The sequence below is a fragment of the Lactuca sativa genome, chromosome 3 (genome assembly GCF_002870075.4).
Source record: "Lactuca sativa cultivar Salinas chromosome 3, Lsat_Salinas_v11, whole genome shotgun sequence".
Lineage (NCBI taxonomy): Eukaryota > Viridiplantae > Streptophyta > Magnoliopsida > Asterales > Asteraceae > Lactuca > Lactuca sativa.
Genome location: NC_056625.2, coordinates 159994829 through 160002401, shown reverse-complemented (window position 1 = coordinate 160002401; position 7573 = coordinate 159994829). Strand labels below are relative to the sequence as shown.

At 34.9% G+C, this 7573-nt stretch overlaps 1 long non-coding RNA gene across 1 annotated transcript; it reads left to right on the top strand.

The window, feature by feature from the left end:
• Positions 1 to 6196: 6196 nt before the first annotated feature.
• Positions 6197 to 6887, top strand: LOC111880006 (uncharacterized). The gene is made up of 3 exons (XR_002846311.3): positions 6197 to 6262; positions 6352 to 6442; positions 6597 to 6887. It is a non-coding gene; the product is annotated as an uncharacterized LOC111880006 (long non-coding RNA).
• The last annotated feature ends 686 nt before the right edge of the window (positions 6888 to 7573 follow it).

Below are 7573 nucleotides of genomic sequence, written 5' to 3'. Positions count from 1 at the left end.
GGTCTCGTAGCATATAAACTCCGTTTACCACAAGAACTTACCAACATACACTACTAGAAACCTATCACACCCCAAAACCAAGAACGGCGGAAACGTTTTGGGGCGGAGGACATCATGTATAATATCAACAACAATGTAAAGTAGTAAACAAGCAACAACATCATCCATTGCATTAATAAAATAATTATTATACAATTGTATTCTGTCAAATTTTGATAAACACTAAAGCATAAATCAAAATGAAAGATAAGTCTTGAACAAGCTCCATCTTCCTTTCTCCTTGCATCGGTACCTGTCTATGATGACCTGAGGATACAAGTAATGTTGAAAGCGAGTATCAGCTTTGAAGCTGGTGAGATCATAAGTATTTAGTGTCTTAATTTGTATTTAAGAATTTGTAAGTCTATGTATTGTAAGAATTTGTAAGTGTATATGAATTGTAAGTATTTGTAAGTGTATATGAATTGTAAGTGTTTGAAAAACCCTAGAATCCCTATGATTCCTTCTAGCATATGAAGGTGTCTTCTACCAAGACCTAACTGTTCTGTGTGTGTGTCACTTGTAAGAGTATGTATCTTTCCAAAGTATAACTATCATTATCCAAAAATATAGTTTGTACATTGATGTTTAATTGAGGTTATCACTAAAAATATGTAATGGAAAAATTAACGTAGTACTAAAACGTAGCTCTAAAAGGACTACTACTGTACTAACTACCTTAAACCGGATTTTAGGCTAAGGCATTCTGTGATAAATTGCACCATACTATCGACTAGTGACAACGACATACGAATGGTCGTAATAACGGAATGAAGTTTGGCACCCGCAGACCTGCAGGTCCAACTGTAGCTAGCAGCCAGGTGTAGGATTGTCAATCCAGCATAGGTCTATACGCAAACTCAATGCTCCCCCTCCAAGAGACTCTGGCCGCAACTCAAGTCATGAGGTTTTAAGTCATGCTTCGATTTAAATCACAGTAATTAACGTATTCTCGTATATGTAATGTAATGAACTGTTCTAGCTGTAATGTACGTGCTCTCTACCTAGCAAGTATAGTAATGTAAATGTTATAGTATAGTTGTATATGTTCTCGTCCTAGTATAGTTGTATATGTACTGTACAGTAATGTTCTAGAAAGTATTGACTCATGAATGAACTGACTCATTGTATGATATCGTGTTCTAGTAATGACTCTAGTATCTTCCTGAACTACCCATATGGTAGCTTACTAGTAATCTAAGTTGTACGTATGGACATGGATGTATACCCTTGCTAACCAAGGGCATGGGATGAACTGGAAGGACCTTTTATGACTATATATGTACACATGATATATAACTAATATTTAAACGACTTTCGGACGAATACCCAATATCCCACCAGACCACATCTCAAGGCGCGAAAAGGAAATAGGGTGGATAGCCTTCCTAAGTCTTTTAAACATTTCTTATATAACTATACATATAGAGGCATGCAATTTATAATATAAAGGCATAAATAAGTATTGTAATACATTTGAAATATAAGTATTATTTTAAGAAAAGATCGACTTGATGTCAATCTATAAAACAATTTGAAGGCATAAGTATGATAAAACAGTTTTTGAGTATAAGGAAAACATTGTTTGAAACACAGTTGTAAATAAGTTTAAAAGGCAATGTACAGAGTAAGATGTACAATGTAATAAGTAGTTTAAAACATATAAAATGTTTATAAAAATCATTTGAAGGAAACCTTTTGGGTAAAACGGCTAATGAGTAGCCAAATCTTTTGAATGTTGTATATTAATCACATGTGATTGATGAAATAACTAGCGTAATTCTACTTATTAATCGCATGTGATTGATATAATACCTAGCATAATTCTACTTGTATCCCCCCCATAAAACATTTAAAAACAGTTTAAAACATTGATTAAGGGGTATGAACTCACCTGCAGTAAGTGACTGGAATTGAACGGGCTGTTATCGTACGGAAGGATCGGACAAGTGCTTGGTGTCAAGTGAAGACTTAGACACACACAATGATCCTAATTACATATGAAGGCATATGTATATAAATAATTATAGATTTAATCACTAATTATACAAGTATAAACATTTAACGTGAGGACAACACTTTTGGTCAAGTGCTAGGAGGCTAATGGGTTGCAACAAAGGAGCGCAATGCCCCTAATGGAAGTTTAAGGTCTAATGACCATACTCATTGGAGTTTACGGCCCAGGGGAGTAAGCTCTTGGCCGTAAACTCTCAACCAAGGCTTGGAATGGTACTTTGAATTACTACAACCTTAGTGGGAATTGTTTCAAGGCCTATGCAAGTGTTTGGGCACCATATTGACTCCTTTGGGGAGTTTACGGCCCAAAGACCCTTTTCCCTTGGAGTTTACGGTCGTAAACTCCCTTGGGAGGGTGATTATGGTGCTTTCAAGTCTCTATAATAACTAGGAACAATTCTAGGCTTTAGTACTTGGCTTTAGGAGGGTTCATGGCACCAATATGTACCATTTTATGTAGTCTACGGCCATGGAACCTTTTGGGCCGTAAACTCCCTCACAAATGGGGTTCTTAGTATTTTAACTAGTCCAAAACTCATCTAGGTACTTGCCCTAATAGTCTCATGGCCTAAGGAAAGATTTAGGGTGTCCTTTGACCCCTTTAAAGGATTTTACGGCCCAAGAAATACTCTTGGCCATAAACTCTTCCACACTTGTGTTTCCATGAGTTTTCTAGGTTCTAAACACTTAGGAGTACATGCCAAAATAAAGTCTAAGCCTTAGGGAAAGTTTGAAGGCATTTTGGAACCTAAAACTTGGAGTTTACGGCCTTAGGAGCTTCTTGGCCGTAAACTACCTTCTAGAAATGATTTCTAATGGTTTTGATGGCATAAATCATGAGTTTAAGGCTTCTAGGTTTTTGTTTTAAGGCTAAGGGAACATTAGGCACTCATTTGTGCCTTCACTTGGAGTTTACGGCCCAAGAGATGTTCCTTGGCCGTAAACTCCGAAAACTAAATGGTTTTGATTGATTTCTAGCCTCTAATGCTCATACATAAAGTCCTTAACTAGTTGCCTAACACGGGAATGGGACTAGATGGCCTTTAGGCTTGATTTTGGAGTTTACTCCCCAAGAACGTTCTTGGGCGGTAAACTCCTGGATCTTGCATTTTAGACATGTAAACAATGTTATTTAGCATATAACAAGTATTAAAACACATCTAGGAAAGTAGACTCACAATCTGGGATGAAAACCCCAAGATCCGTGAGAGAGAAATTGGCTTTTCTCTAATTGGAATTCAACTAATGAACCAATTTGGTTCAGAATTCTATTTATAGTCCTGAGATTTTTGGCAGAAAATATTTCTATTCTCGGAATGGATTCTAATGATCTAGGGAAATGGAATTACAGTGTTGCACAAAATCCTAGTGCAACGACTCTCCTAATATCTCTTTAGGTGTAAAACCTTGAAAACTGCCAAACTTATTCCATAAGTCTGAATTTTCACTGTAACTGCTCTACTACTATTGGATTGAAATGGTTTGATTAGAATGGAAATTTCGGGTTGTCACAAAACCTTCCCTTTAATGACACGCAAACAATGACACACAGTGATTGACGATATGTATTCTCGGGCGTCCTAAAAATAATGTCCGTTTTTAAAAAGAATGAAGCATAGAGAACACGCATTTTTGCGCGCCCTAAAATTAGTGTCGAATAAAAAAAATTAAAATCACGGAGGGCACCTACGTTAAAATGAGAGTCGTGTAGAGATGTCACTTTATATTTTATTTAATGAAAGGCGCGTTCTCTTCTTCGCCTAGGGGGAAACGAAAATCCCAAAATTTTGAAAGGCCGCCTATTTTATCCTCTGCCTTATTTCCATAGTTCTTCTCTCTCACTTATCAATACCTGAAAAAACCCTAATATCATCACCACTACTCATTTCTTGCAATCTACGACGCCGATCATGAAGTTCACAAAGCTTTCAAAGGATCCGGAATCGAGATCATTATTGGGCTAGGAATTCCTGATAGATTCAAGGACAATCTAGGATCGAAGGTGGCTGTAACAAATGTTGTTCATGAGATCGGTCACATAAAAGGGAAATTAATCATTTTCATAAATTCATCATCCGCAAACCCTTAATACGTGGCGTCTCCGGTGGAAATAAAAGTTGAAATTGAACTCTCCCAAAGAGAGAGAGAGGGAGAGAGAGAGAGACACTTCAGACCGGACTTTCAAAACCAATATCATCATCTTGTTCTTCCATCACTAGCTTCAAAAATGGATGATTTCCATAATCCACGAGTTCAGGTGAGTAAAGATACTATTAATGAGTAATGATATGTTTTATTATCTTTTGATATGTATTTGTAGATTTCATTGTTGTATCATGTATGCATGTTTTTCAGGCACTGTTCGTACTTTGGAAAGTCAAAATCAGACCACCAACTACGAACCTCCGATCCCATACTCCATGAAAGATACGAACGACGAATATTTACCAAACCTGCGAATCGATTAAATTCCAAGAAAACGAAAGTAGTTTCCTCTAATTCCGAGACCGTGAAATTCGAATCTAATGACAATTCAGCGAGCCAAGAACACGAACATCTGAACTTTGATTCAGATTCGTGTGACTGATTTCAGATTCCAATTGCAAAACTCCGAATGAAAGTGTCTACTTGCGAACCAATCAGTGAGACATTCAATTACAAGCGAACCTTTGTTTGAAGTTTAAGGGATTTCGAAATCAAGTTCAACAGTGCTCAACATCAGTGAAAAGTGTATATCAGAACTTCTACAACCTTACTTGGATGGGATTGTGGGGAAATTACATGTACTTTTACAGGTATAAATAATTTGCAGTAACCTTAAAAGATATGAATATATGAATACTGAATCATTTTTGTATTTCTAGAATCCAAAACAGATGGTGCAAGAGGGAGCTTTGACTGCTTTGGCATCTGTTGCTGATTCATCTCAGGATTGATCAGGTGAAATGAAATTCCTCTTTTACCCTTTCTTGTCTTTTTACATTTGAAAAAAACCTGCTTAACTTTTTAATAAAAAACAGGTTGCACCAACATTAGTAACACTTCTAAAATTCTATTTCCATGAAGAAGTTAGGAAGGCTGCAGTTTCAGGTGAAATAAAATACCTCTTTTACCCCTGATAACTTTAACTGTTATTTTTTTATTTTCTTTATGAGTGTTGACTTTTTAGCTATGCCTGAGCTTATTCGTTCAGCAAAACTAGCCGCTGAAAAAGGGCAATCTAAGGGTCGCAATGAGTCATATGTAAAACAGTTGTCATAATATATCATACCAGCGTTAGTAGAGGCTCTTCACAAGGTTATTATCGTCATTCCCCCTATTTGTTGACTTTTGTTTGCTCATATGAATCTTTATTTAATGGATTTTGTCTTTTAGGAACCTGAGACTGAAATTTGCTAAAGTATGATTGATTCAATCAAGGAATGTGTACAAATCTGTGGCCCCTTTTAGATGAAAATCAAGTTAGAAGCATTGTTGAAGAGATCAAACAGGTGATCACTGCCAGCTCAGCAAGAAGAAATGAAAGGGGCGAAATAGTCAAAGAAGAGGTCTTTGATGTAGACGAAGGGGAAATGTTGAAAGAAGAAAACAAACAAGAGGAAGAACTTTTTGATCAAGTATGCTCTTATATTATATAATCTATTTTTTTATAAATCTGTTTATGTTAATAAATTATTCATAATATTTTCTTTTTTGTTAAATCTAGGTTGGTGATTGTTTGGGGGAAGAGGATGCCACTTGTTCATCTACTTTTGAGTCTCATGTTGATTGGGTATATTTCTAATCTAAATAACTGTTATTATTTACCATTAGTCTTTATCTTTTCGAGAAATGATTCCAAGTCATTATTGTAACATGATGAATTATTTACTTTGGGTCGTAGAGATCAATGAGTTTTGCATTAGTTTTTTTCGGTGCTAAATCCATAATACATTTCAATAACATAATATTAAAGATATCAAAATTAGTTTTGCACTATTTTTAGCCTGCATATTTTGTGAAAACAGTGCTACTACTTAATGATGTGTTGTGTGTTCTATATCACTCTTTATAAGAACTTATATTCAATTAAATAATTAATATTCCTTCTGATAAATGTTAGTCTATTACTTCCTTAGAAAAAGAGTTGGTATTTGTACACGTCAATGATGCAATCCTTGTAGGAGGGAATACCCTTGTCTCTTGCTCTTCAGATACTACAGTCAAGGTTTTTCTTCATGTGTAATTGATTTTATAAAATTCCTTCATTAATATTCTTATGATTTGTAATAACGATACTATACTGTGTTATACCAGATTTGGGATAGCTTTTCTGATGGAACTTGCAAAAGAACTCTCCACCAACACACAGATTATGTTACTTGTCTTGCTTCCTCAGAAAAAAAATGTAAATATTTCTTCCCATTCTTATTGCATGTTCATTCAGACCTTTTGTTGAAAATTTGTCACCTCTTTAGAAGAACTCAATATATACCTTTCATAATAGAACATAATGTAAACAATAAATTGATGATAGCTCTTTTATCTACTGATTCTTATAGAGCAATATTGTTGCATCTGGTGGATTGGGTGGGTGAGGTGTTCATTTGGGATCTTGAAGTTGTAGTTACTCCAGTCACCAAGAATACTGAAACGCCAGCTGTCACTGATTCTTCAAATGGAAATTCAGTGCCAGTTACAAGTCTACGTGCTGTAAGCTCAAGCAATGGCATTACATCACTCACAAATACACCTCAAGGATATGTTCCCATTTCTTCTAAAGGACATAAAGAGTCTGTTTATGCATTAGCAATGAATGATACTGGAACTCTTTTGTTATCTGGTGGCACAAAAATGGTAGATTCTTCTTTTCAAAACATTCTACTTTGAAAATTCCACCTCATTATTTCAAAAATCTACTCAGTTTTATCAGTGAAAATGAAAATTGCTTTTGTATTTGGATAATATTTCTATAATTGAATAGACTTTGTTCTGATACATCATGAATGTTTTTACTAAGAGTAAATTACATGAATGGTCCTTATGGTTTGGGGTAATTTGCATATGTGATGACGTGGCAAAGCATTATGGAGATGTAGCTCTAAAGTAAGTTTTTTTTTATTCTTTTGTTACTTTAGTATTATTATTTTAAAAAAATTATAATTTTATATCTTGTTACAGATATTATGAAACTTTTCTACCATTGTTGTTGGAGGCATGCAATGACACAAACACAGATGTTCGCCAAGACAGCATAATTTAATATCAAACTATTATCATTTTATTTTTTTTATTTAATTCTAAATAAATATATTTGTCACCTTTCAGGCTGCAGTTTATGGTGTTGGAATTTGTGCAGAGTTTGGTGGAGCTTCATTCAGACCTTTTGTTAATGCTAGGATTTGCATGTGGGTGTTTCATCTTTTTCTTTTTTCAGTCCTTTTAGTTCATGTTTTACCTTTTCATACCTTTTTTCTACTGATGTAATGACTTCTAGCAACTATTCATTGCATGATGATCAAAATGTTAAAGGCTTGAA